Here is a 25,228-nt window from a genome sequence, read left to right as displayed (position 1 = left end):
GCTGACTTGTAGTGGGCACATCTTCTTCCCTCATGTGATCATTCTCTGCAGCTGAAACTGAGACTCTCAGATCACTTCGTGTCTGCCAACAAAGCAGCAGAAGCTGAAGATGACCAACTTCCTCATGTGTCACAGGGTGATCAGACGTTGCAACAAAAGACATGCAGGTGGTTGAGAGAAGAGAAAAAGCTTACAGCACCTGGTGTTCCCAAGCTGTCTCCCATCCAAGTACTAACCAGGTACAACCCTGTTTGGCGTCCGAGATCAGACGAGGTCGGGCTTATTCAGGGTGGTGTGGCCGTAAGCAACAATGTCTCTGACAAATGTGCATTATATAGGTACTGGAATCATACGGTTCCTCTATGCAACCAGATAATTGCCGAGAAAGGCTGATGTGTAGCGGGCAAATCATCTTCTCTGATGTGATCATTCTCTGCAACTGAAACTGAGACTCTCAGATCACTTTGTGTCAGCCAACAAAGCAGCAGCAGCTGAAGATGACCAACTTCCTCATGTGTCACAGGGTGATCAGACGTTGCAACAAAAGACATGCAGGTGGTAGAGAGAAGAGAAAAAGCTTACAGCACCTGGTATTCCCAGAATGTCTACCATCCAAGTACTAACCAGGCCCAAACCTCCTTGGCTTCTGAGATCAGATGAGGTTGGGCATATTCAGGGTGGTGTGGCCGTAAGCAACCATAACTGTGACAAATGTGCATTATATAGGTACTGGAATCATACGGTTCCTCTATGCAACCAGATAATTGCCGAGAAAGGCTGATGTGTAGCGGGCAAATCATCTTCTCTGATGTGATCATTCTCTGCAACTGAAACTGAGACTCTCAGATCACTTTGTGTCAGCCAACAAAGCAGCAGCAGCTGAAGATGACCAACTTCCTCATGTGTCACAGGGTGATCAGACGTTGCAACAAAAGACATGCAGGTGGTCGAGAGAAGAGAAAAAGCTTACAGCACCTGGTATTCCCAAGAGGTCTTCCATCCAAGTACTAAGGAGGCTCAACCCTGCTTGGCTTCCGAGATCAGACGAGGTCGGGCATGTTCAGGGTGGTGTGGCCGTAAGCAACAATGTGTCTGACAAATGTGCATTATATAACTACAGGAATCATACGGTTCCTCTATGTAACCAGATAATTGCTGAGAAAGGCTGATGTGTAGTCGGCACATCTTCTTCCCTGACGTCATTATTCTCTTCAGTTGAAACTGAGACTCTCAGATCACTTCGTGTCTTCCAACAAAGCAGCAGCAGCTGAAGATGGCCAACTTCCTCGTGTGTCACAGGGTGATCAGACGTTGCAACAAAAGACATGCAGGTTGTAGAGAGAAGAGAAAACGCTTACAGCACCTGGTATTCCCAAGCAGTCTCCCATTAAAGTACTAACCAGGCCCAACCCTCCTTGGCTACCGAGATCAGACGAGGTCGGGCATGTTCAGGGTGGTGTGGCCGTAAGCAACAATGTCTGTGACAAATGTGCATTATATAGGTACTGGAATCATACGGTTCCTCTATGTAACCAGATAATTGCCGAGAAAGGCTGACTTGTAGTGGGCAAATCTTCTTCCCTCATGTGATTATTCTCTGCAGCTGAAACTGAGACTCTCAGATCACTTCGTGTCTACCAACAAAGCAGCAGCAGCTGAAGATGACCAACTTCCTCATGTGTCACAGGGTGATCAGACGTTGCAACAAAAGACATGCAGGTGGTAGAGAGAAGAGAAAAAGCTTACAGCACCTGGTGTTCCCAAGAGGTCTCCCATCCAAGTACTAACCAGGTACAACCCTGTTTGGCGTCCGAGATCAGACGAGGTCGGGCATGTTCAGGGTGGTGTGGCCGTAAGCAACAATGTCTCTGACAAATGTGCATTATATAGGTACTGGAATCATACGGTTCCTCTATGTAACCAGATAATTGCCGAGAAAAGCTGATAAGTAGTGGGCACATCTTCTTCCCTGACGTGATTATTCTCTCGAGCTGAAACTGAGACTCTCAGATCACTTTGTGTCTGCCAACAAAGCAGCAGCAGCTGAAGATGACCAACTTCCTCATGTGTCACAGGGTGATCAGACGTTGCAACAAAAGACATGCAGGTGGTAGAGAGAAGAGAAAAAGCTTACAGCACCTGGTGTTCCCAAGCTGTCTCCCATCCAAGTACTAACCAGGTACAACCCTGTTTGGCGTCCGAGATCAGACGAGGTCGGGCTTATTCAGGGTGGTGTGGCCGTAAGCAACAATGTCTCTGACAAATGTGCATTATATAGGTACTGGAATCATACGGTTCCTCTATGCAACCAGATAATTGCTGAGAAAGGCTGATGTGTAGCGCGCAAATCATCTTCTCTGATGTGATCATTCTCTGCAACTGAAACTGAGACTCTCAGATCACTTTGTGTCTGCCAACAAAGCAGCAGCAGTAACTGAAGATGACCAACTTCCTCATGTGTCACAGGGTGATCAGACGTTGCAACAAAAGACATGCAGGTGGTAGAGAGAAGAGAAGAAGCTTACAGCACCTCGTATTCCCAAGCGGTCTCCCATCCAAGTACTAACCAGCCCCAACCCTGCTTTGCTTCCGAGATCAGACGAGGTCGGGCATATTCAGGGTGGTGTGGCCGTAAGCGACAATTTCTGTGACAAATGTGCATTATATAGGTAATGGAGTCATACGGTTCCTCTATGTAACCAGATAATTGCCGAGAAAGGCTGATGTGTAGTGGGCACATCTTGTTCCCTGACGTGATAATTCTCTCCAGCTGAAAATGAGACTCTCAGATCACTTTGTGTCTGCCAACAAAGCAGCAGAAGCTGAAGATGACCAACTTCCTCATGTGTCACAGGGTGATCAGACGTTGCAACAAAAGACATGCAGGTGGTAGAGAGAAGAGAAAAAGCTTACAGCACCTGGTATTCCAAAGCAGTCTCCCATCTAAGTACTAACCAGGCCCAACCGTGCTTGGCTTCCGTGATCGGACAAGGTCGGATATGTTGAGGGTGGTGTGGCCGTAAGCAACAAAGTCTGTGACAAATGTGCATTATATTGGTACTGGAATCATACAGTTCCTCTATGTAACCAGATAATTGCCGAGAAAGGCTGATGTGTAGTGGGCATATCTTCTTCCCTGATGTGATTATTCTCTCCAGCTGAAACTGAGACTCTCAGATCACTTCGTGTCTGCCAACAAAGCAGCAGCAGCTGAAGATGACCAACTTCTTCACGTGTCACAGGGTGATCAGACGTTGCAACAAAAGACATGCAGGTGGTAGAGAGAAGAGAAAAAGCTTACAGCACCTGGTATTCCCAAGCTGTCTCCCATCCAAGTACTAAGCAGGCTCAACCCTGCTTGGCTTCCGAGATCAGACAAGGTCGGGCATGTTCAGGGTAGTGTGGCCGTAAGAAACAATGTGTCTGACAAATGTGCATTATATAAGTACAGGAATCATACGGTTCCTCTATGTAACCAGATAATTGCTGAGAAAGGCTGATGTGTAGTGGGCACATCTTCTTCCCTGACGTGATTATTCTCTTCAGCTGAAACTGAGACTCTCAGATCACTTCGTGTCTTCCAACAAAGCAGCAGCAGCTGAAGATGGCCAACTTTCTCATGTGTCACAGGGTGATCAGACGTTGCAACAAAAGACATGCAGGTTGTAGAGAGAAGAGAAAATGCTTACAGCACCTGGTATTCCCAAGCAGTCTCCCATTAAAGTACTAACCAGGCCCAACCCTCCTTGGCTTCCGAGATCAGACGAGGTCGGGCTTATTCAGGGTGGTATGGCCGTAAGGAACAATTTCTGTGACAAATGTGCATTATATAGGTACTGGAATCATACAATTCCTCTATGTAACCAGATAATTGCAGAGAAAGGCTGACTTGTTATGGGCACATCTTCTTCCCTGACGTGATTATTCTCTGCAGCTGAAACTGAGACTCTCAGATCACTTCGTGTCTGCCAACAAAGCAGCAGCAGCTGAAGATGACCAACTTCCTCATGTGTCACAGGGTGATCAGACGTTGCAACAAAAGACATGCAGGTGGTAGAGAGAAGAGAAAAAGCTTAAAGCACCTGGTATTCCCAGGCAGTCTACCTTCCAAGTACTAACCAGGCCCAAACCTGCTTGGCTTCCGAGATCGTGCTTATTCAGGGTGGTGTGGCTGTAAGCAACAATATATGTGACAAATGTGCCTTATATAAGTACTGGAATCATACACTTCCTCTATGTAACCAGATAATTGCCGAGAAAGGCTGACTTGTAGTGGGCACATCTTCTTCCCTGATGTGATTATTCTCTGCAGCTGAAACTGAGACTCTCAGATCACTTTGTGTCTGCCAACAAAGCAGCAGCAGCTGAAGATGACCAACTTCCTCATGTGTCACAGGGTGATCAGACGTTGCAACAAAAGACATGCAGGTGGTAGAGAGAAGAGAAAAAGCTTACAGCACCTGGTATTCCAAAGCAGTCTCCCATGTTAGTACTAACCAGGCCCATCCGTGCTTGGCTTCCGAGATCGGACAAGGTCGGATATGTTGAGGGTGGTGTGGCCGTAAGCAACAAAGTCTGTGACAAATGTGCATTATATTGGTACTGGAATCATACAGTTCCTCTATGTAACCAGATAATTGCCGAGAAAGGCTGATGTGTAGTGGGCATATCTTCTTCCCTGATGTGATTATTCTCTCCAGCTGAAACTGAGACTCTCAGATCACTTTGTGTCTGCCAACAAAGCAGCAGCAGCTGAAGATGACCAACTTCCTCATGTGTCACAGGGTGATCAGACGTTGCAACAAAAGACATGCAGGTGGTAGAGAGAAGAGAAAAAGCTTACAGCACCTGGTATTCCCAAGCAGTCTCCCACCCAAGTACTAACCAGGCACAACCCCGCTTGGCTTCCGAGATCGGACGAGGTCGGGCATATTATATTCAGGGTGGTGTGGCCGTAAGCGACAATCTCTGTGACAAATGTGCATTATATAGGTACTGGAATCATACGGTTCCTCTATGTAACCAGATAATTGCAGAGAAAGGCTTATGTGTAGTGGGCACATCTTCTTCCCTGACGTGATTATTCTCTGCAGCTGAAACTGAGACTCTCAGATCACTTCGTGTCTGCCAAAAAAGCAGCAGAAGCTGAAGATGACCAACTTCCTCATGTGTCACAGGGTGATCAGACGTTGCAACAAAAGACATTCAGGTGGTCCAGAGAAGAGATAAAGCTTACAGCACCTGGTATTCCCAAGTGGTCTCCCACCCAAGTACTAACCAGGCCAACCGTGCTTGGCTTCCGAGATCAGACAAGGTCAGGCATGTTCAGGGTGGTGTTGCCGTAAGCGACAATGTCTGTGACAAATGTGCATTATATAGGTACTGGAATCATACGGTTCCTCTATGTAACCAGATAATTGCCGAGAAAGGCTTATGTGTAGTGGGCACATCTTCTTCCCTGACGTGATTATTCTCTGCAGCTGAAACTGAGACTCTCAGATCACTTCGTGTCTGCAAACAAAGCAGCAGAAGCTGAAGATGACCAACTTCCTCATGTGTCACAGGGTGATCAGACGTTGCAACAAAAGACATTCAGGTGGTCCAGAGAAGAGATAAAGCTTACAGCACCTGGTATTCCCAAGCAGTCTCCCACCCAAGTACTAACCAGGCCAACCGTGCTTGGCTTCCGAGATCAGACGAGGTCAGGCATATTGAGGGTGGTGTGGCCGTAAGCAACAATGTCTGTGACAAATGTGCATTATATAGGTACTGGAATCATACAGTTCCTCTATGTAACCAGATAATTGCCGAGAAAGGCTGATGTGTAGGGGGCACATCTTCTTCCCTGACGTTATTATTCTCTTCAGTTGAAAATGAGACTCTCAGATCACTTCGTGTCTGCCAACAAAGCAGCAGAAGCTGAAGATGACAAACTTCCTCATGTGTCACAGGGTGATCAGATGTTGCAACAAAAGACATGCAGGTGGTAGAGAGAAGATAAAAAGCTTACAGCACCTGGTATTCCCAAGCGGTCTCCCACCCAAGTACTAACCAGGCCCAACAATGCTTGGCTTCCGAGATCAGACGAGGTCAGGCAAATTCAGGGTGGTGTGGCCGTAAGTAACAATGTCTGTGACAAATGTGCATTATATAAGTACAGGAATCATACGGTTCCTCTATGTAACCAGATAATTGATGAGAAAGGCTGATGTGTAGTGGGCACATCTTCTTCCCTGACGTGATTATTCTCTTCAGCTGAAACTGAGATTCTCAGTTCACTTCGTGTCTTCCAACAAAGCAGCAGCAGCTGAAGATGACCAACTTCTTCACGTGTCACAGGGTGATCAGACGTTGCAACAAAAGACATGCAGGTGGTAGAGAGAAGAGAAAAAGCTTACAGCACCTGGTATTCCCAAGCTGTCTCCCATCCAAGTACTAACCAGGTACAACCCTGCTTGGCGTCCGAGATCAGACGAGGTCGGGCTTATTCAGGGTGGTGTGGCCGTAAGCAACAATGTCTCTGACAAATGTGCATTATATAGGTACTTGAATCATACGGTTCCTCTATGCAACCAGATAATTGCCGAGAAAGGCTGATGTGTAGCGGGCAAATCATCTTCTCTGATGTGATCATTCTCTGCAACTGAAACTGAGACTCTCAGATCACTTCGTGTCTGCCAACAAAGCAGCAGCAGCTGAAGATGGCCAACTTCCTCATGTGTCACAGGGTGATCAGACGTTGCAACAAAAGACATGCAGGTGGTAGAGAGAAGAGAAAACGCTTACAGCACCTGGTATTCCCAAGCAGTCTCCCATTAAAGTACTAACCAGGCCCAACCCTCCTTGGCTTCCGAGATCAGACGAGGTCGGGCTTATTCAGGGTGGTGTGGCCGTAAGGAACAATTTCTGTGACAAATGTGCATTATATAGGTACTGGAATCATACAATTCCTCTATGTAACCAGATAATTGCAGAGAAAGGCTGACTTGTTATGGGCACATCTTCTTCCCTGATGTGATTATTCTCTGCAGCTGAAACTGAGACTCTCAGATCACTTCGTGTCTGCCAACAAAGCAGCAGCAGCTGAAGATGACCAACTTCCTCATGTGTCACAGGGTGATCAGACGTTGCAACAAAAGACATGCAGGTGGTCGAGAGAAGACAAAAAGCTTACAGCTCCTGGTATTCCCAAGCGGTCTCCCATTTAAGTACTAACCAGGCCCAACCCTCCTTGGCTACCGAGATCAGACGAGGTCGGGCATGTTCAGGGTGGTGTGGCCGTAAGCAACAATGTCTGTGACAAATGTGCATTATATAGGTACTGGAATCATACGGTTCCTCTATGTAACCAGATAATTGCCGAGAAAGGCTGACTTGTAGTGGGCAAATCTTCTTCCCTCATTTGATCATTCTCTGCAGCTGAAACTGAGACTCTCAGATCACTTCGTGTCTGCCAACAAAGCAGCAGCAGCTGAAGATGACCACCTTCCTCATGTGTCACAGGGTGATCAGACGTTGCAACAAAAGACATGCAGGTGGTCGAGAGAAGAGAAAAAGCTTACAGCACCTGGTATTCCCAAGAGGTCTTCCATCCAAGTACTAACCACGCCCAACCCTCCTTGGCTTCCGAGATCAGACAAGGTCGGGTATGTTCAGGGTGGTGTGGCCGTAAGCAACAATGTCTCTGACAAATGTGCATTATATAGGTACTGGAATCATACGGTTCCTCTATGCAACCAGATCATTTCCGAGAAAGGCTGATGTGTAGTGGGCACATCTTCTGCCCTGACGTGATTATTCTCTGCAGCTGAAACTGAGACTCTCAGATCACTTTGTGTCTGCCAACACAGCAGCAGCAGCTGAAGATGACCAACTTCCTCATGTGTCACAGGGTGATCAGACGTTGCAACAAAAGACATGCAGGTGGTAGAGAGAAGAGAATCAGCTTACAGCACCTGGTATTCCCAGATATTCTACCATCCAAGTACTAACCAGGCCCAAACCTGCTTGGCTTCCGAGATCAGACGTGGTCAGGCATATTCAGGGTGGTGTGGCCGTAAGCAACCATAACTGTGACAAATGTGCATTATATAGGTACTGGAATCATACAGTTCCTCTATGTAACCAGATAATTGCCGAGAAAAGCTGATAAGTAGTGGGCACATCTTCTTCCCTGACGTGATTATTCTCTCGAGCTGAAACTGAGACTCTCAGATCACTTTGTGTCTGCCAACAAAGCAGCAGAAGCTGAAGATGACCAACTTCCTCATGTGTCACAGGGTGATCAGACGTTGCAACAAAAGACATGCAGGTGGTACAGAGAAGAGAAAAAGCTTACAGCACCTCGTATTCCGAAGTGGTCTCCCATCCAAATACTAACGAGGCCCAACCCTGCTTTTCTTCCAAGATCAGACGAGGTCAGGTATATTCAGGGTGGTGCGGCCGTAAGCAACAATATCGGTGACAAATGTGCATTATATAGGTACTGGAATCATACACTTCCTCTGTGTAACCAGATAATTGCCGAAAAAGGCTGACTTGTAGTGGGCACATCATCTTCCTCCTTGATGTGATTATTCTCTTCAGCTGAAACTGAGACTCTCAGATCACCTCGTGTCTATCAACAAAGCAGCAGCAGCTGAAGATGACCAACTTCTTCACGTGTCACAGGGTGATCAGACGTTGCAACAAAAGACATGCAGGTGGTAGAGAGAAGAGAAAAAGCTTACAGCACCTGGTATTCCCAAGCTGTCTCCCATCCAAGTACTAACCAGGTACAACCTTCTTGGTGTCCGAGATCAGACGAGGTCGGGCTTATTCAAGGTGGTGTGGCCGTAAGCAACAATGTCTCTGACAAATGTGCATTATATAGGTATTGGAATCATACGGTTCCTCTATGCAACCAGATAATTGCCGAGAAAGGCTGATGTGTAGCGGGCAAATCATCTTCTCTGATGTGATCATTCTCTGCAACCGAAACTGAGACTCTCAGATCACTTTGTGTCAGCCAACAAAGCAGCAGCAGCTGAAGATGACCAACTTCCTCATGTGTCACAGGGTGATCAGACGTTGCAACAAAAGACATGCAGGTTGTAGAGAGAAGAGAAAACGCTTACAGCACCTGGTATTCCCAAGCAGTCTCCCATCCAAGTACTAAGCAGGTTCAACCCTGCTTGGCTTCCGAGATCAGACGAGGTCGGGTATGTTCAGGGTGGTGTGGCCGTAAGCAACAATGTGTCTGACAAAAGTGCATTATATAAGTACAGGAATCATACGGTTCCTCTATGTAACCAGATAATTGCTGAGAAAGGCTGATGTGTAGTGGGCACATCTTCTTCCCTGACGTGATTATTCTCTTCAGTTGAAACTGAGACTCTCAGATCACTTCGTGTCTTCCAACAAAGCAGCAGCAGCTGAAGATGGCCAACTTCCTCATGTGTCACAGGGTGATCAGACGTTGCAAGAAAAGACATGCAGGTTGTAGAGAGAAGAGAAAACGCTTACAGCACCTGGTATTCCCAAGCAGTCTCCCATTAAAGTACTAACCAGGCCCAACCCTCCTTGGCTTCCGAGATCAGACGAGGTCGGGCTTATTCAGGGTGGTGTGGCCGTAAGGAACAATTTCTGTGACAAATGTGCATTATATAGGTACTGGAATCATACAATTCCTCTATGTAACCAGATAATTGCAGAGAAAGGCTGACTTGTTATGGGCACATCTTCTTCCCTGATGTGATCATTCTCTGCAGCTGAAACTGAGACTCTCAGATCACTTCGTGTCTGCCAACAAAGCAGCAGCAGCTGAAGATGACCAACTTCCTCATGTGTCACAGGGTGATCAGACGTTGCAACAAAAGACATGCAGGTGGTCGAGAGAAGACAAAAAGCTTACAGCTCCTGGTATTCCCAAGTGGTCTCCCATCCAAGTACTAACCAGGCCCAACCCTCCTTGGCTACCGAGATCAGACGAGGTCGGGCATGTTCAGGGTGGTGTGGCCGTAAGCAACAATGTCTGTGACAAATGTGCATTATATAGGTACTGGAATCATACGGTTCCTCTATGTAACCAGATAATTGCCCAGAAAGGCTGACTTGTAGTGGGTTCATCTTCTTCCCTCATGTGATCATTCTCTGCAGCTGAAACTGAGACTCTCAGATCACTTCGTGTCTGCCAACAAAGCAGCAGAAGCTGAAGATGACCACCTTCCTCATGTGTCACAGGGTGATCAGACGTTGCAACAAAAGACATGCAGGTGGTCGAGAGAAAAGAAAAAGCTTACAGCACCTGGTATTCCCAAGAGGTCTTCCATCCAAGTACTAACCACGCCCAACCCTCCTTGGCTTCCGAGATCAGACGAGGTCGGGTATGTTCAGGGTGGTGTGGCCGTAAGCAACAATGTCTCTGACAAATGTGCATTATATAGGTACTGGAATCATACGGTTCCTCTATGCAACCAGATCATTTCCGAGAAAGGCTGATGTGTAGTGGGCACATCTTCTTCCCTGACGTGATTATTCTCTGCAGCTGAAACTGAGACTCTCAGATCACTTTGTGTCTGCCAACAAAGCAGCAGCAGCTGAAGATGACCAACTTCCTCATGTGTCACAGGGTGATCAGACGTTGCAACAAAAGACATGGAGGTGGTAGAGAGAAGAGAATCAGCTTACAGCACCTGGTATTCCCAGATAGTCCACCATCCAAGTACTAACCAGGCCCAACCCTGCTTTTCTTCCAAGATCAGACGAGGTCAGGCATATTCAGGGTGGTGCGGCCGTAAGCAACAATAGCTGTGACAAATGTGCATTATATAGGTACTGGAATCATACACTTCTTCTATGTAACCAGATAATTGCAGAGAAAGGCTGACTTGTAGTGGGCACATCTTCTTCCCTGACGTGATTATTCTCTGTAGCTGAAACTGAGACTCTCAGATCACTTTGTGTCTGCCAACAAAGCAGCAGCAGCTGAAGATGACCAACTTCCTCATGTGTCACAGGGTGATCAGACGTTGCAACAAAAGACATGCAGGTGGTAGAGAGAAGAGAAGAAGCTTACAGCACCTGGTATTCCCAGATAGTCCACCATCCAAGTACTAACCAGGCCCAACCCTGCTTTTCTTCCAAGATCAGACGAGGTCAGGCATATTCAGGGTGGTGCGGCCGTAAGCAACAATAGCTGTGACAAATGTGCATTATATAGGTACTGGAATCATACACTTCTTCTATGTAACCAGATAATTGCAGAGAAAGGCTGACTTGTAGTGGGCACATCTTCTTCCCTGACGTGATTATTCTCTGTAGCTGAAACTGAGACTCTCAGATCACTTTGTGTCTGCCAACAAAGCAGCAGCAGCTGAAGATGACCAACTTCCTCATGTGTCACAGGGTGATCAGACGTTGCAACAAAAGACATGCAGGTGGTAGAGAGAAGAGAAGAAGCTTACAGCACCTGGTATTCCCAGATAGTCCACCATCCAAGTACTAACCAGGCCCAACCCTGCTTTTCTTCCAAGATCAGACGAGGTCAGGCATATTCAGGGTGGTGCGGCCGTAAGCAGCAATAGCTGTGACAAATGTGCATTATATAGGTACTGGAATCATACACTTCTTCTATGTAACCAGATAATTGCAGAGAAAGGCTGACTTGTAGTGGGCACATCTTCTTCCCTGACGTGATTATTCTCTGTAGCTGAAACTGAGACTCTCAGATCACTTTGTGTCTGCCAACAAAGCAGCAGCAGCTGAAGATGACCAACTTCCTCATGTGTCACAGGGTGATCAGACGTTGCAACAAAAGACATGCAGGTGGTAGAGAGAAGAGAAGAAGCTTACAGCACCTGGTATTCCCAAGCAGTCTCCCATCCAAGCACTAAGCAGGCTCAACCCTGCTTGGCTTCCGAGATTATACGAGGTCGGGCATGTTCAGGGTGGTGTGGCCGTAAGCAACAATGTCTCTGACAAATGTGCATTATATAGGTACTGGAAGCATACGGTTCCTCTATGCAACCAGATAATTGCCGAGAAAGGCTGATGTGTAGCGGGCATATAATCTTCTCTGATGTGATCATTCTCTTCAGCTGAAACTGAGACTCTCAGATCACTTCGTGTCTGCCAACAAAGCAGCAGAAGCTGAAGATGACCAACTTCCTCATGTGTCACAGGGTGATCAGACGTTGCAACAAAAGACATGCAGGTGGTAGAGAGAAGAGAAGAAGCTTACATCACCTGGTATTCCGAAGTGGTCTCCCATCCAAGTACTAACCAGCCCCAACCCTGCTTTTCTTCCAAGATCAGACGAGGTCAGGCATATTCAGGGTGGTGCGGCCGTAAGCAACAATAGCTGTGACAAATGTGCATTATATAGGTACTGGAATCATACACTTCTTCTATGTAACCAGATAATTGCAGAGAAAGGCTGACTTGTAGTGGGCACAACTTCTTCCCTGATGTGATTATTCTCTTCAGCTGAAACTGAGACTCTCAGATCACTTCGTGTCTGCCAACAAAGCAGCAGAAGCTGAAGATGACCAACTTCCTCATGTGTAACAGGGTGATCAGACGTTGCAACAAAAGACATGCAGGTGGTATAGAGAAGAGAAAAAGCTTACAGCACCTGGTATTCCCAAGCGGTCTCCCATTCAAGTCCTAACCAGGCCCAACCCTGCTTGGCTTCCGAGATCAGACGAGGTCGGGCTTATTCAGGGTGGTGTGGCCGTAAGCAACAATAGCTGTGACAAATGTGCATTATATAGGTACTGGGATCATACACTTCCTCTGTGTAACCAGATAATTGCCGAAAAAGGCTGACTTGTAGTGGGTTCATCTTCCTCCTTGATGTGATTATTCTCTTCAGCTGAAAATGAGACTCTCAGATCACCTCGTGTCTATCAACAAAGCAGCAGCAGCTGAAGATGACCAACTTCTTCACGTGTCACAGGGTGATCAGACGTTGCAACAAAAGACATGCAGGTGGTAGAGAGAAGAGAAGAAGCTTACAGCACCTGGTATTCCCAAGCAGTCTCCCATCCAAGCACTAAGCAGGCTCAACCCTGCTTGGCTTCCGAGATCATACGAGGTCGGGCATGTTCAGGGTGGTGTGGCCGTAAGCAACAATGTCTCCGACAAATGTGCATTATATAGCTACTGGAAGCATACGGTTCCTCTATGCAACCAGATAATTGCCGAGAAAGGCTGATGTGTAGCGGGCATATAATCTTCTCTGATGTGATCATTCTCTTCAGCTGAAACTGAGACTCTCAGATCACTTCGTGTCTGCCAACAAAGCAGCAGAAGCTGAAGATGACCAACTTCCTCATGTGTCACAGGGTGATCAGACGTTGCAACAAAAGACATGCAGGTGGTAGAGAGAAGAGAAGAAGCTTACATCACCTGGTATTCCGAAGTGGTCTCCCATCCAAGTACTAACCAGGCCCAACCCTGCTTTTCTTCCAAGATCAGACGAGGTCAGGCATATTCAGGGTGGTGCGGCCGTAAGCAACAATAGCTGTGACAAATGTGCATTATATAGGTACTGGAATCATACACTTCTTCTATGTAACCAGATAATTGCAGAGAAAGGCTGACTTGTAGTGGGCACAACTTCTTCCCTGATGTGATTATTCTCTTCAGCTGAAACTGAGACTCTCAGATCACTTCGTGTCTGCCAACAAAGCAGCAGAAGCTGAAGATGACCAACTTCCTCATGTGTAACAGGGTGATCAGACGTTGCAACAAAAGACATGCAGGTGGTATAGAGAAGAGAAAAAGCTTACAGCACCTGGTATTCCCAAGCGGTCTCCCATTCAAGTCCTAACCAGGCCCAACCCTGCTTGGCTTCCGAGATCAGACGAGGTCGGGCTTATTCAGGGTGGTGTGGCCGTAAGCAACAATAGCTGTGACAAATGTGCATTATATAGGTACTGGGATCATACACTTCCTCTGTGTAACCAGATAATTGCCGAAAAAGGCTGACTTGTAGTGGGTTCATCTTCCTCCTTGATGTGATTATTCTCTTCAGCTGAAAATGAGACTCTCAGATCACCTCGTGTCTATCAACAAAGCAGCAGCAGCTGAAGATGACCAACTTCTTCACGTGTCACAGGGTGATCAGACGTTGCAACAAAAGACATGCAGGTGGTAGAGAGAAGAGAAGAAGCTTACAGCACCTGGTATTCCCAAGCAGTCTCCCATCCAAGCACTAAGCAGGCTCAACCCTGCTTGGCTTCCGAGATCATACGAGGTCGGGCATGTTCAGGGTGGTGTGGCCGTAAGCAACAATGTCTCCGACAAATGTGCATTATATAGCTACTGGAAGCATACGGTTCCTCTATGCAACCAGATAATTGCCGAGAAAGGCTGATGTGTAGCGGGCATATAATCTTCTCTGATGTGATCATTCTCTTCAGCTGAAACTGAGACTCTCAGATCACTTCGTGTCTGCCAACAAAGCAGCAGAAGCTGAAGATGACCAACTTCCTCATGTGTCACAGGGTGATCAGACGTTGCAACAAAAGACATGCAGGTGGTAGAGAGAAGAGAAGAAGCTTACATCACCTGGTATTCCGAAGTGGTCTCCCATCCAAGTACTAACCAGGCCCAACCCTGCTTTTCTTCCAAGATCAGACGAGGTCAGGCATATTCAGGGTGGTGCGGCCGTAAGCAACAATAGCTGTGACAAATGTGCATTATATAGGTACTGGAATCATACACTTCTTCTATGTAACCAGATAATTGCAGAGAAAGGCTGACTTGTAGTGGGCACAACTTCTTCCCTGATGTGATTATTCTCTTCAGCTGAAACTGAGACTCTCAGATCACTTCGTGTCTGCCAACAAAGCAGCAGAAGCTGAAGATGACCAACTTCCTCATGTGTAACAGGGTGATCAGACGTTGCAACAAAAGACATGCAGGTGGTATAGAGAAGAGAAAAAGCTTACAGCACCTGGTATTCCCAAGCGGTCTCCCATTCAAGTCCTAACCAGGCCCAACCCTGCTTGGCTTCCGAGATCAGACGAGGTCGGGCTTATTCAGGGTGGTGTGGCCGTAAGCAACAATATCGGTGACAAGTGTGCATTATATAGGTACTGGGATCATACACTTCCTCTGTGTAACCAGATAATTGCCGAAAAAGGCTGACTTGTAGTGGGTTCATCTTCCTCCTTGATGTGATTATTCTCTTCAGCTGAAAATGAGACTCTCAGATCACCTCGTGTCTATCAACAAAGCAGCAGCAGCTGAAGATGACCAACTTCTTCACGTGTCACAGGGTGATCAGACGTTGCAACAAAAGACTTGCAGGTGGTAGAGAGAAGAGAAAAAGCTTACAGCACCTGGTGTTCCCAAGCTGTCTCCCATCCAAGTACTAACCAGGTACAACCCTGTTTGGCGTCCGAGATCAGACGAGGTCGGGCTTATTCAGGGTGGTGTGGCCGTAAGCAACAATGTCTCTGACAAATGTGCATTATATAGGTACTGGAATCATACGGTTCCTCTATGCAACCAGATAATTGCCGAGAAAGGCTGATGTGTAGCGGGCAAATCATCTTCTCTGATGTGATCATTCTCTGCAGCTGAAACTGAGACTCTCAGATCACTTTGTGTCAGCCAACAAAGCAGCAGCAGCTGAATATGACCAACTTCCTCATGTGTCACAGGGTGATCAGACGTTGCAACAAAAGACATGCAGGTTGTAGAGAGAAGAGAAAACGCTTACAGCACCTGGTATTCCCAAGCAGTCTCCCATCCAAGTACTAAGGAGGCTCAACCCTGCTTGGCTTCCGAGATCAGACGAGGTCGGGCATGTTCAGGGTGGTGTGGCCGTAAGCAACAATGTGTCTGACAAATGTGCATTATATAACTACAGGAATCATACGGTTCCTCTATGTAACCAGATAATTGCTGAGAAAGGCTGATGTGTAGTCGGCACATCTTCTTCCCTGACGTGATTATTCTCTTCAGTTGAAACTGAGACTCTCAGATCACTTCGTGTCTTCCAACAAAGCAGCAGCAGCTGAAGATGGCCAACTTCCTCGTGTGTCACAGGGTGATCAGACGTTGCAACAAAAGACATGCAGGTTGTAGAGAGAAGAGAAAACGCTTACAGCACCTGGTATTCCCAAGCAGTCTCCCATTAAAGTACTAACCAGGCCCAACCCTCCTTGGCTACCGAGATCAGACGAGGTCGGGCATGTTCAGGGTGGTGTGGCCGTAAGCAACAATGTCTGTGACAAATGTGCATTATATAGGTACTGGAATCATACGGTTCCTCTATGTAACCAGATAATTGCAGAGAAAAGCTGACTTGTAGTGGGCACATCTTCTTCCCTGACGTGATTATTCTCTGCAGCTGAAACTGAGACTCTCAGATCACTTCGTGTCTGCCAACAAAGCAGCAGCAGCTGAAGATGACCAACTTCCTCATGTGTCACAGGGTGATCAGACGTTGCAACAAAAGACATGCAGGTGGTAGAGAGAAGAGAAAAAGCTTAAAGCACCTGGTATTCCCAGGCAGTCTACCTTCCAAGTACTAACCAGGCCCAAACCTGCTTGGCTTCCGAGATCGTGCTTATTCAGGGTGGTGTGGCTGTAAGCAACAATATATGTGACAAATGTGCCTTATATAAGTACTGGAATCATACACTTCCTCTATGTAACCAGATAATTGCCGAGAAAGGCTGACTTGTAGTGGGCACATCTTCTTCCCTGATGTGATTATTCTCTGCAGCTGAAACTGAGACTCTCAGATCACTTTGTGTCTGCCAACAAAGCAGCAGCAGCTGAAGATGACCAACTTCCTCATGTGTCACAGGGTGATCAGACGTTGCAACAAAAGACATGCAGGTGGTAGAGAGAAGAGAAAAAGCTTACAGCACCTGGTATTCCAAAGCAGTCTCCCATGTAAGTACTAACCAGGCCCAACCGTGCTTGGCTTCCGAGATCGGACAAGGTCGGATATGTTGAGGGTGGTGTGGCCGTAAGCAACAAAGTCTGTGACAAATGTGCATTATATTGGTACTGGAATCATACAGTTCCTCTATGTAACCAGATAATTGCCGAGAAAGGTTGATGTGTAGTGGGCATATCTTCTTCCCTGATGTGATTATTCTCTCCAGCTGAAACTGAGACTCTCAGATCACTTTGTGTCTGCCAACAAAGCAGCAGCAGCTGAAGATGACCAACTTCCTCATGTGTCACAGGGTGATCAGACGTTGCAACAAAAGACATGCAGGTGGTAGAGAGAAGAGAAAAAGCTTACAGCACCTGGTATTCCCAAGCAGTCTCCCACCCAAGTACTAACCAGGCACAACCCCGCTTGGCTTCCGAGATCGGACGAGGTCGGGCATATTATATTCAGGGTGGTGTGGCCGTAAGCGACAATCTCTGTGACAAATGTGCATTATATAGGTACTGGAATCATACGGTTCCTCTATGTAACCAGATAATTGCAGAGAAAGGCTTATGTGTAGTGGGCACATCTTCTTCCCTGACGTGATTATTCTCTGCAGCTGAAACTGAGACTCTCAGATCACTTCGTGTCTGCCAACAAAGCAGCAGAAGCTGAAGATGACCAACTTCCTCATGTGTCACAGGGTGATCAGACGTTGCAACAAAAGACATTCAGGTGGTCCAGAGAAGAGATAAAGCTTACAGCACCTGGTATTCCCAAGTGGTCTCCCACCCAAGTACTAACCAGGCCAACCGTGCTTGGCTTCCGAGATCAGACGAGGTCAGGCATGTTCAGGGTGGTGTTGCCGTAAGCGACAATGTCTGTGACAAATGTGCATTATATAGGTACTGGAATCATACGGTTCCTCTATGTAACCAGATAATTGCCGAGAAAGGCTTATGTGTAGTGGGCACATCTTCTTCCCTGACGTGATTATTCTCTGCAGCTGAAACTGAGACTCTCAGATCACTTCGTGTCTGCAAACAAAGCAGCAGAAGCTGAAGATGACCAACTTCCTCATGTGTCACAGGGTGATCAGACGTTGCAACAAAAGACATTCAGGTGGTCCAGAGAAGAGATAAAGCTTACAGCACCTGGTATTCCCAAGCAGTCTCCCACCCAAGTACTAACCAGGCCAACCGTGCTTGGCTTCCGAGATCAGACGAGGTCAGGCATATTGAGGGTGGTGTGGCCGTAAGCAACAATGTCTGTGACAAATGTGCATTATATAGGTACTGGAATCATACAGTTCCTCTATGTAACCAGATAATTGCCGAGAAAGGCTGATGTGTAGGGGGCACATCTTCTTCCCTGACGTTATTATTCTCTTCAGTTGAAAATGAGACTCTCAGATCACTTCGTGTCTGCCAACAAAGCAGCAGAAGCTGAAGATGACAAACTTCCTCATGTGTCACAGGGTGATCAGATGTTGCAACAAAAGACATGCAGGTGGTAGAGAGAAGAGAAAAAGCTTACAGCACCTGGTATTCCCAAGCAGTCTCCCATTGAAGTACGAACCAGGCCCAACCCTGCTTGGCTTCCAGGATAAGACAAGGTGGGGCTTATTCAGGGTGGTGTGGCCATAAGCAACAATGTTTGTTACAAATGTGAATTATATAGGTACTGGAATCATACACTTCCTCTATGAAACCAGATAATTGCCGAGAAAGGCTGATGTGTAGTGGGCATATCATCTTCTCTGATGTGATCATTCTCTTCAGCTGAAACTGAGACTCTCAGATCACTTCGTGTCTGCCAACAAAGCAGCAGCAGCTGAAGATGACCAACTTCCTCATGTGTCACAGGGTGATCAGACGTTGCAACAAAACACATGCAGGTGGTAGAGAGAAGAGAAAACGCTTACAGCACCTGGTATTCCCAAGCGGTCTCCCACCCAAGTACTAACCAGGCCCAACAATGCTTGGCTTCCGAGATCAGACGAGGTCAGGCAAATTCAGGGTGGTGTGGCCGTAAGTAACAATGTCTGTGACAAATGTGCATTATATAAGTACAGGAATCATACGGTTCCTCTATGTAACCAGATAATTGATGAGAAAGGCTGATGTGTAGTGGGCACATCTTCTTCCCTGACGAGATTATTCTCTTCAGCTGAAACTGAGATTCTCAGTTCACTTCGTGTCTTCCAACAAAGCAGCAGCAGCTGAAGATGACCAACTTCTTCACGTGTCACAGGGTGATCAGACGTTGCAACAAAAGACATGCAGGTGGTAGAGAGAAGAGAAAAAGCTTACAGCACCTGGTATTCCCAAGCTGTCTCCCATCCAAGTACTAACCAGGTACAACCCTGCTTGGCGTCCGAGATCAGACGAGGTCGGGCTTATTCAGGGTGGTGTGGCCGTAAGCAACAATATCTCTGACAAATGTGCATTATATAGGTACTTGAATCATACGGTTCCTCTATGCAACCAGATAATTGCCGAGAAAGGCTGATGTGTAGCGGGCAAATCATCTTCTCTGATGTGATCATTCTCTGCAACTGAAACTGAGACTCTCAGATCACTTCGTGTCTGCCAACAAAGCAGCAGAAGCTGAAGATGACCACCTTCCTCATGTGTCACAGGGTGATCAGACGTTGCAACAAAAGTTATGCAGGTGGTAGAGAGAAGAGAAAAAGCTTACAGCACCTGGTATTCCGAAGTGGTCTCCCATTCAAGTACTAACCAGGCCCAACCCTGCTTTTCTTCCAAGATCAGACGAGGTCGGGCATATTCAGGGTGGTGCGGCCGTAAGCAACAATAACTGTGACAAATGTGCATTATATAGGTACTGGAATCATACACTTCTTCTATGTAACCAGAGAATTGCAGAGAAAGGCTGACTTGTAGTGGGCACATCTTCTTCCCTGATGTGATTATTCTCTGCAGCTGAAACTGAGACTCTCAGATCACTTCGTGTCTGCCAACAAAGAAGCAGCAGCTGCTGAAGATGACCAACTTCCTCATGTGTCACAGGGTGATCAGACGTTGCAACAAAAGACATGCAGGTGGTAGAGAGAAGAGAAGAAGCTTACAGCACCTGGTATTCCCAAGCAGTCTCCCATCCAAGTACTAAGCAGGCTCAACCCTGTTTGGCTTCCGAGATCACACGAGGTTGGGCATATTCAGGGTGGTGTGGCCGTAAGTAACAATGTCTGTGACAAATGTGCATTATATAGGTACTGGAATCATACGGTTCCTCTATGCAACCAGATAATTGCCAAGAAAGGCTAACTTGTAGTGGGCACATCTTCTTCCCCGATGTGATTATTCTCTACAGCTGAAACTGAGACTCTCAGATCACTTCGTGTCTGCCAACAAAGCAGCAGCTGCTGAAGATGACCAACTTCCTCATGTGTCACAGGGTGATCAGACGTTGCAACAAAAGACATGCAGGTGGTAGAGAGAAGAGAAAAAGCTTACAGCACCTGGTATTCCCAAGCGGTCTCTCATCCAAGTACTAACCAGGGCCAACCCTCCTTGGCTTCTGAGAGCAGACGAGGTCAGACATATTCAGGGTGGTTGGGCCGTAAGCAACAATCTCTGTGACAAATGTGCATTATATAGGCAATGGAATCATATGGTTCCTCTATGTAACAAGATAATTGCCGAGAAAGGCTGATAAGTAGTGGAAACATCTTCCCTGACGTGATTATTCTCTCCAGCTGAAACTGAGACTCTCATATCACTTCGTGTCTGCCAACAAAGCAGCAGCAGCTGAAGATGACCAACTTCTTCATGTGTCACAGGGTGATCAGACGTTGCAACAAAAGACATGTAGGTGGTAGAGAGAAGAGAAAAAGCTTACAGCACCTGGTATTCGCAAGCGGTCTCCCATTCAAGTACTAACCAGGTCCAACCCTGCTTGGGTTCTTAGATCAGACGAGGTCGGGCATATTCAGGGTGGTGTGGCCGTAAGTAACATTATCTGTGACAAATGTGCATTATATAGGTACTGGAATCATACGGTTCCTCTATGCAACCAGATAATTGCCAAGAAAGGCTGATATGTAGTGGGCACATCTTGTTCCCTGACGTGATAATTTTCTCCAGCTGAAAATGAGACTCTCAGATCACTTCGTGTCTGCAAAAAAGCAGCAGAAAATGAAGATGACCAACTTCCTCATGTGTCACAGGGTGATCATACGTTGCAACAAAAGACATGCAGGTGGTTGAGAGAAGAGAAAAAGCTTACAGCACCTGATAATCCCAAGGGGTCTCCCATCCAAGTACTAAACAGGCCCAACCCTAATTGGCTTCCAAGATCAGACGAGGTCGGGCATATTCAGGGTGGTGTGGCCGTAAACAACCATGTCTGTGACAAATATAAATTGTATAGGTACAGGAATCATACGGTTCCTCTATATAACCAGATAATTGCCAAGAAAGGCTGACTTGTAGTGAGCACATCTTCTTCCCTGACGTGATCATTCTCTTCAGCTGAAACTGAGACTCTCAGATCACTTCATGTCTGCCAACAAAGCAGCAGCTGAAGATGACCAACTTCCTCATGTGTCACAGGGCGATCAGACATTGCAGAAAAAGACATGCAGGTGGTAGAGAGAAGAGAAAAAGCTTACAGCACCTGGTATTCCCAAGCGGTCTAACATTCAAGTACTAACCAGGCCCAACCCTGCTTGGGTTCCGAGATTAGACGAGGTCGGGCATATTCAGGGTGGTGTGGCCGTAAGTAACAATGTCTGTGACAAATGTGCATTATATAGGTACTGGAATCATACGGTTCCTCTATGCAACCAGATAATTGCCGAAAAAGGCTGACTTGTAGTGGGTTCATCTTCTTCCCTGATGTGATTATTCTCTGGTACTGAAACTGAGACTCTCAGATCACTTTGTGTCTGCCAACAAAGCAGCAGCAGCTGAAGATGACCAACTTCCTCATGTGTCACAGGGCGATCAGACATTGCAACAAAAGACATGCAGGTGGTAAAGAGAAGAGAAAAAGCCTACAGCACCTGGTATTCCCAAGCGGTCTCCCATTCAAGTACTAACCAGGCCAAACCCTGCTTGGCTTCCGAGATCAGATGAGGTCGGGCTTATTCAGGGTGGTATGGCCGTAAGTAACAATCTCTCTGAAAAATGTTTATAATATAGGTACTGGAATCATACGGTTCCTCTATATAACCAGATAATTGCAGAGAAAGGCTGATGTGTAGCGGGCATATCATCTTCTCTGATGTGATCATTCTCTTCAGCTGAAACTGAGACTCTCAGATCACTTCGTGTCTGCCAACAAAGCAGCAGCAGCTGAAGATGACCAACTTCCTCATGTGTCACAGGGTGGTCAGACGTTGCAACAAAAGACATGCAGGTGGTAGAGAGAAGAGAAAAAGCTTACAGCACCTGGTATTCCCAAGCAGTCTCCCATTCAAGTACTAACAAGGCCCAACCCTGCTTGGCTTCCAAGATGAGACGAGGTCGGGCATGTTCAGGGTGGTGTGGCCGTAAGCAACAATGTCTGTGACAAATGTGCATTATATAGGTACTGGAATAATACAGTTCCTCTATGTAACCAGATAATTGTCGAGAAAGGCTAACTTGTAGTGGGCACATCTTCTTCCCTGATGTGATTATTCTCTCCAGCTGAAACTGAGACTCTCAGATCACTTCGTGTCTGCCAACAAAGCAGCAGCAGCTGAAGATGACCAACTTCCTCATGTGTCACAGGGTGGTCAGACGTTGCAACAAAAGACATGCAGGTGGTTGAGAGAAGAGAAAAAGCTTACAGCACCTGGTGTTCCCAAGCTGTCTCCCATCCAAGTACTAACCAGGTACAACCCTGTTTGGCGTCCGAGATCAGACGAGGTCGGGCTTATTCAGGGTGGTGTGGCCGTAAGCAACAATGTCTCTGACAAATGTGCATTATATAGGTACTGGAATCATACGGTTCCTCTATGCAACCAGATAATTGCCGAGAAAGGCTGATGTGTAGCGGGCAAATCATCTTCTCTGATGTGATCATTCTCTGCAACTGAAACTGAGACTCTCAGATCACTTTGTGTCAGCCAACAAAGCAGCAGCAGCTGAAGATGACCAACTTCCTCATGTGTCACAGGGTGATCAGACGTTGCAACAAAAGACATGCAGGTGGTAGAGAGAAGAGAAAAAGCTTACAGCACCTGGTATTCCCAGAATGTCTACCATCGAAGTACTAACCAGGCCCAAACCTCCTTGGCTTCTGAGATCAGATGAGGTTGGGCATATTCAGGGTGGTGTGGCCGTAAGCAACCATAACTGTGACAAATGTGCATTATATAGGTACTGGAATCATACGGTTCCTCTATGCAACCAGATAATTGCCGAGAAAGGCTGATGTGTAGCGGGCAAATCATCTTCTCTGATGTGATCATTCTCTGCAACTGAAACTGAGACTCTCAGATCACTTTGTGTCAGCCAACAAAGCAGCAGCAGCTGAAGATGACCAACTTCCTCATGTGTCACAGGGTGATCAGACGTTGCAACAAAAGACATGCAGGTGGTCGAGAGAAGAGAAAAAGCTTACAGCACCTGGTATTCCCAAGAGGTCTTCCATCCAAGTACTAAGGAGGCTCAACCCTGCTTGGCTTCCGAGATCAGACGAGGTCGGGCATGTTCAGGGTGGTGTGGCCGTAAGCAACAATGTGTCTGACAAATGTGCATTATATAACTACAGGAATCATACGGTTCCTCTATGTAACCAGATAATTGCTGAGAAAGGCTGATGTGTAGTCGGCACATCTTCTTCCCTGACGTCATTATTCTCTTCAGTTGAAACTGAGACTCTCAGATCACTTCGTGTCTTCCAACAAAGCAGCAGCAGCTGAAGATGGCCAACTTCCTCGTGTGTCACAGGGTGATCAGACGTTGCAACAAAAGACATGCAGGTTGTAGAGAGAAGAGAAAACGCTTACAGCACCTGGTATTCCCAAGCAGTCTCCCATTAAAGTACTAACCAGGCCCAACCCTCCTTGGCTACCGAGATCAGACGAGGTCGGGCATGTTCAGGGTGGTGTGGCCGTAAGCAACAATGTCTGTGACAAATGTGCATTATATAGGTACTGGAATCATACGGTTCCTCTATGTAACCAGATAATTGCCGAGAAAGGCTGACTTGTAGTGGGCAAATCTTCTTCCCTCATGTGATTATTCTCTGCAGCTGAAACTGAGACTCTCAGATCACTTCGTGTCTACCAACAAAGCAGCAGCAGCTGAAGATGACCAACTTCCTCATGTGTCACAGGGTGATCAGACGTTGCAACAAAAGACATGCAGGTGGTAGAGAGAAGAGAAAAAGCTTACAGCACCTGGTGTTCCCAAGAGGTCTCCCATCCAAGTACTAACCAGGTACAACCCTGTTTGGCGTCCGAGATCAGACGAGGTCGGGCATGTTCAGGGTGGTGTGGCCGTAAGCAACAATGTCTCTGACAAATGTGCATTATATAGGTACTGGAATCATACGGTTCCTCTATGTAACCAGATAATTGCCGAGAAAAGCTGATAAGTAGTGGGCACATCTTCTTCCCTGACGTGATTATTCTCTCGAGCTGAAACTGAGACTCTCAGATCACTTTGTGTCTGCCAACAAAGCAGCAGCAGCTGAAGATGACCAACTTCCTCATGTGTCACAGGGTGATCAGACGTTGCAACAAAAGACATGCAGGTGGTAGAGAGAAGAGAAAAAGCTTACAGCACCTGGTGTTCCCAAGCTGTCTCCCATCCAAGTACTAACCAGGTACAACCCTGTTTGGCGTCCGAGATCAGACGAGGTCGGGCTTATTCAGGGTGGTGTGGCCGTAAGCAACAATGTCTCTGACAAATGTGCATTATATAGGTACTGGAATCATACGGTTCCTCTATGCAACCAGATAATTGCTGAGAAAGGCTGATGTGTAGCGCGCAAATCATCTTCTCTGATGTGATCATTCTCTGCAACTGAAACTGAGACTCTCAGATCACTTTGTGTCTGCCAACAAAGCAGCAGCAGTAACTGAAGATGACCAACTTCCTCATGTGTCACAGGGTGATCAGACGTTGCAACAAAAGACATGCAGGTGGTAGAGAGAAGAGAAGAAGCTTACAGCACCTTGTATTCCCAAGCGGTCTCCCATCCAAGTACTAACCAGCCCCAACCCTGCTTGGCTTCCGAGATCAGACGAGGTCGGGCATATTCAGGGTGGTGTGGCCGTAAGCGACAATTTCTGTGACAAATGTGCATTATATAGGTAATGGAGTCATACGGTTCCTCTATGTAACCAGATAATTGCCGAGAAAGGCTGATGTGTAGTGGGCA

The 25,228-nt window shown here is 46.8% G+C and overlaps 62 pseudogenes; all 62 read right to left on the bottom strand.

The window, feature by feature from the left end:
- Positions 1-187: 187 nt before the first annotated feature.
- On the bottom strand, positions 188-306 carry LOC140292481 (5S ribosomal RNA; annotated as a pseudogene).
- Positions 307-575: 269 nt separating this feature from the next.
- LOC140296336 (5S ribosomal RNA) lies at positions 576-694 on the bottom strand (annotated as a pseudogene).
- A 269-nt stretch (positions 695-963) lies between these two features.
- Positions 964-1,082, bottom strand: LOC140287534 (5S ribosomal RNA; annotated as a pseudogene).
- Positions 1,083-1,351: 269 nt separating this feature from the next.
- LOC140314842 (5S ribosomal RNA) lies at positions 1,352-1,470 on the bottom strand (annotated as a pseudogene).
- Positions 1,471-1,739: 269 nt separating this feature from the next.
- Positions 1,740-1,858, bottom strand: LOC140303896 (5S ribosomal RNA; annotated as a pseudogene).
- A 269-nt stretch (positions 1,859-2,127) lies between these two features.
- Positions 2,128-2,246, bottom strand: LOC140292480 (5S ribosomal RNA; annotated as a pseudogene).
- A 272-nt stretch (positions 2,247-2,518) lies between these two features.
- On the bottom strand, positions 2,519-2,637 carry LOC140300950 (5S ribosomal RNA; annotated as a pseudogene).
- A 269-nt stretch (positions 2,638-2,906) lies between these two features.
- LOC140295470 (5S ribosomal RNA) lies at positions 2,907-3,025 on the bottom strand (annotated as a pseudogene).
- Positions 3,026-3,294: 269 nt separating this feature from the next.
- Positions 3,295-3,413, bottom strand: LOC140294892 (5S ribosomal RNA; annotated as a pseudogene).
- A 269-nt stretch (positions 3,414-3,682) lies between these two features.
- LOC140318143 (5S ribosomal RNA) lies at positions 3,683-3,801 on the bottom strand (annotated as a pseudogene).
- Positions 3,802-4,448: 647 nt separating this feature from the next.
- LOC140294315 (5S ribosomal RNA) lies at positions 4,449-4,567 on the bottom strand (annotated as a pseudogene).
- A 269-nt stretch (positions 4,568-4,836) lies between these two features.
- Positions 4,837-4,960, bottom strand: LOC140270553 (5S ribosomal RNA; annotated as a pseudogene).
- Positions 4,961-5,229: 269 nt separating this feature from the next.
- On the bottom strand, positions 5,230-5,347 carry LOC140292763 (5S ribosomal RNA; annotated as a pseudogene).
- Positions 5,348-5,616: 269 nt separating this feature from the next.
- On the bottom strand, positions 5,617-5,734 carry LOC140293352 (5S ribosomal RNA; annotated as a pseudogene).
- A 269-nt stretch (positions 5,735-6,003) lies between these two features.
- LOC140273192 (5S ribosomal RNA) lies at positions 6,004-6,122 on the bottom strand (annotated as a pseudogene).
- A 269-nt stretch (positions 6,123-6,391) lies between these two features.
- Positions 6,392-6,510, bottom strand: LOC140290343 (5S ribosomal RNA; annotated as a pseudogene).
- Positions 6,511-6,779: 269 nt separating this feature from the next.
- On the bottom strand, positions 6,780-6,898 carry LOC140288440 (5S ribosomal RNA; annotated as a pseudogene).
- A 269-nt stretch (positions 6,899-7,167) lies between these two features.
- On the bottom strand, positions 7,168-7,286 carry LOC140305858 (5S ribosomal RNA; annotated as a pseudogene).
- A 269-nt stretch (positions 7,287-7,555) lies between these two features.
- Positions 7,556-7,674, bottom strand: LOC140268985 (5S ribosomal RNA; annotated as a pseudogene).
- Positions 7,675-7,943: 269 nt separating this feature from the next.
- On the bottom strand, positions 7,944-8,062 carry LOC140291218 (5S ribosomal RNA; annotated as a pseudogene).
- Positions 8,063-8,331: 269 nt separating this feature from the next.
- Positions 8,332-8,450, bottom strand: LOC140279198 (5S ribosomal RNA; annotated as a pseudogene).
- Positions 8,451-8,722: 272 nt separating this feature from the next.
- LOC140296968 (5S ribosomal RNA) lies at positions 8,723-8,840 on the bottom strand (annotated as a pseudogene).
- A 269-nt stretch (positions 8,841-9,109) lies between these two features.
- Positions 9,110-9,228, bottom strand: LOC140313241 (5S ribosomal RNA; annotated as a pseudogene).
- A 269-nt stretch (positions 9,229-9,497) lies between these two features.
- LOC140288439 (5S ribosomal RNA) lies at positions 9,498-9,616 on the bottom strand (annotated as a pseudogene).
- Positions 9,617-9,885: 269 nt separating this feature from the next.
- LOC140299621 (5S ribosomal RNA) lies at positions 9,886-10,004 on the bottom strand (annotated as a pseudogene).
- Positions 10,005-10,273: 269 nt separating this feature from the next.
- Positions 10,274-10,392, bottom strand: LOC140300438 (5S ribosomal RNA; annotated as a pseudogene).
- Positions 10,393-10,661: 269 nt separating this feature from the next.
- Positions 10,662-10,780, bottom strand: LOC140278628 (5S ribosomal RNA; annotated as a pseudogene).
- Positions 10,781-11,049: 269 nt separating this feature from the next.
- Positions 11,050-11,168, bottom strand: LOC140278622 (5S ribosomal RNA; annotated as a pseudogene).
- A 269-nt stretch (positions 11,169-11,437) lies between these two features.
- On the bottom strand, positions 11,438-11,556 carry LOC140278616 (5S ribosomal RNA; annotated as a pseudogene).
- Positions 11,557-11,825: 269 nt separating this feature from the next.
- On the bottom strand, positions 11,826-11,944 carry LOC140294324 (5S ribosomal RNA; annotated as a pseudogene).
- A 269-nt stretch (positions 11,945-12,213) lies between these two features.
- Positions 12,214-12,332, bottom strand: LOC140294394 (5S ribosomal RNA; annotated as a pseudogene).
- A 269-nt stretch (positions 12,333-12,601) lies between these two features.
- LOC140300128 (5S ribosomal RNA) lies at positions 12,602-12,720 on the bottom strand (annotated as a pseudogene).
- Positions 12,721-12,989: 269 nt separating this feature from the next.
- LOC140289090 (5S ribosomal RNA) lies at positions 12,990-13,108 on the bottom strand (annotated as a pseudogene).
- Positions 13,109-13,377: 269 nt separating this feature from the next.
- LOC140283098 (5S ribosomal RNA) lies at positions 13,378-13,496 on the bottom strand (annotated as a pseudogene).
- A 269-nt stretch (positions 13,497-13,765) lies between these two features.
- LOC140300126 (5S ribosomal RNA) lies at positions 13,766-13,884 on the bottom strand (annotated as a pseudogene).
- Positions 13,885-14,153: 269 nt separating this feature from the next.
- On the bottom strand, positions 14,154-14,272 carry LOC140289089 (5S ribosomal RNA; annotated as a pseudogene).
- Positions 14,273-14,541: 269 nt separating this feature from the next.
- Positions 14,542-14,660, bottom strand: LOC140283092 (5S ribosomal RNA; annotated as a pseudogene).
- Positions 14,661-14,929: 269 nt separating this feature from the next.
- On the bottom strand, positions 14,930-15,048 carry LOC140300125 (5S ribosomal RNA; annotated as a pseudogene).
- Positions 15,049-15,317: 269 nt separating this feature from the next.
- LOC140292479 (5S ribosomal RNA) lies at positions 15,318-15,436 on the bottom strand (annotated as a pseudogene).
- Positions 15,437-15,705: 269 nt separating this feature from the next.
- Positions 15,706-15,824, bottom strand: LOC140291123 (5S ribosomal RNA; annotated as a pseudogene).
- A 269-nt stretch (positions 15,825-16,093) lies between these two features.
- LOC140314830 (5S ribosomal RNA) lies at positions 16,094-16,212 on the bottom strand (annotated as a pseudogene).
- Positions 16,213-16,859: 647 nt separating this feature from the next.
- On the bottom strand, positions 16,860-16,978 carry LOC140293508 (5S ribosomal RNA; annotated as a pseudogene).
- A 269-nt stretch (positions 16,979-17,247) lies between these two features.
- On the bottom strand, positions 17,248-17,371 carry LOC140270546 (5S ribosomal RNA; annotated as a pseudogene).
- Positions 17,372-17,640: 269 nt separating this feature from the next.
- LOC140286917 (5S ribosomal RNA) lies at positions 17,641-17,758 on the bottom strand (annotated as a pseudogene).
- Positions 17,759-18,027: 269 nt separating this feature from the next.
- Positions 18,028-18,145, bottom strand: LOC140293351 (5S ribosomal RNA; annotated as a pseudogene).
- A 657-nt stretch (positions 18,146-18,802) lies between these two features.
- Positions 18,803-18,921, bottom strand: LOC140284348 (5S ribosomal RNA; annotated as a pseudogene).
- A 269-nt stretch (positions 18,922-19,190) lies between these two features.
- On the bottom strand, positions 19,191-19,309 carry LOC140290342 (5S ribosomal RNA; annotated as a pseudogene).
- Positions 19,310-19,578: 269 nt separating this feature from the next.
- On the bottom strand, positions 19,579-19,697 carry LOC140299398 (5S ribosomal RNA; annotated as a pseudogene).
- Positions 19,698-19,969: 272 nt separating this feature from the next.
- On the bottom strand, positions 19,970-20,088 carry LOC140294512 (5S ribosomal RNA; annotated as a pseudogene).
- Positions 20,089-20,357: 269 nt separating this feature from the next.
- Positions 20,358-20,476, bottom strand: LOC140294297 (5S ribosomal RNA; annotated as a pseudogene).
- Positions 20,477-20,742: 266 nt separating this feature from the next.
- LOC140294148 (5S ribosomal RNA) lies at positions 20,743-20,861 on the bottom strand (annotated as a pseudogene).
- A 268-nt stretch (positions 20,862-21,129) lies between these two features.
- On the bottom strand, positions 21,130-21,248 carry LOC140289056 (5S ribosomal RNA; annotated as a pseudogene).
- Positions 21,249-21,514: 266 nt separating this feature from the next.
- On the bottom strand, positions 21,515-21,633 carry LOC140292719 (5S ribosomal RNA; annotated as a pseudogene).
- Positions 21,634-21,902: 269 nt separating this feature from the next.
- On the bottom strand, positions 21,903-22,021 carry LOC140299686 (5S ribosomal RNA; annotated as a pseudogene).
- Positions 22,022-22,290: 269 nt separating this feature from the next.
- On the bottom strand, positions 22,291-22,409 carry LOC140292894 (5S ribosomal RNA; annotated as a pseudogene).
- Positions 22,410-22,678: 269 nt separating this feature from the next.
- On the bottom strand, positions 22,679-22,797 carry LOC140292477 (5S ribosomal RNA; annotated as a pseudogene).
- A 269-nt stretch (positions 22,798-23,066) lies between these two features.
- On the bottom strand, positions 23,067-23,185 carry LOC140296649 (5S ribosomal RNA; annotated as a pseudogene).
- A 269-nt stretch (positions 23,186-23,454) lies between these two features.
- LOC140287523 (5S ribosomal RNA) lies at positions 23,455-23,573 on the bottom strand (annotated as a pseudogene).
- Positions 23,574-23,842: 269 nt separating this feature from the next.
- Positions 23,843-23,961, bottom strand: LOC140314819 (5S ribosomal RNA; annotated as a pseudogene).
- A 269-nt stretch (positions 23,962-24,230) lies between these two features.
- Positions 24,231-24,349, bottom strand: LOC140303893 (5S ribosomal RNA; annotated as a pseudogene).
- Positions 24,350-24,618: 269 nt separating this feature from the next.
- Positions 24,619-24,737, bottom strand: LOC140292476 (5S ribosomal RNA; annotated as a pseudogene).
- A 272-nt stretch (positions 24,738-25,009) lies between these two features.
- On the bottom strand, positions 25,010-25,128 carry LOC140300900 (5S ribosomal RNA; annotated as a pseudogene).
- Between the last annotated feature and the right edge of the window lie 100 nt (positions 25,129-25,228).

This window comes from Leuresthes tenuis, unplaced genomic scaffold (genome assembly GCF_036924035.1).
Source record: "Leuresthes tenuis unplaced genomic scaffold, fLeuTen1.0.hap1 SCAF_1, whole genome shotgun sequence".
In the NCBI taxonomy this organism is placed as follows: Eukaryota; Metazoa; Chordata; class Actinopteri; order Atheriniformes; family Atherinopsidae; genus Leuresthes; species Leuresthes tenuis.
The sequence above is the reverse complement of the archived record's forward strand: the minus strand, read 5'-3'. Positions and strand labels throughout refer to the sequence as shown.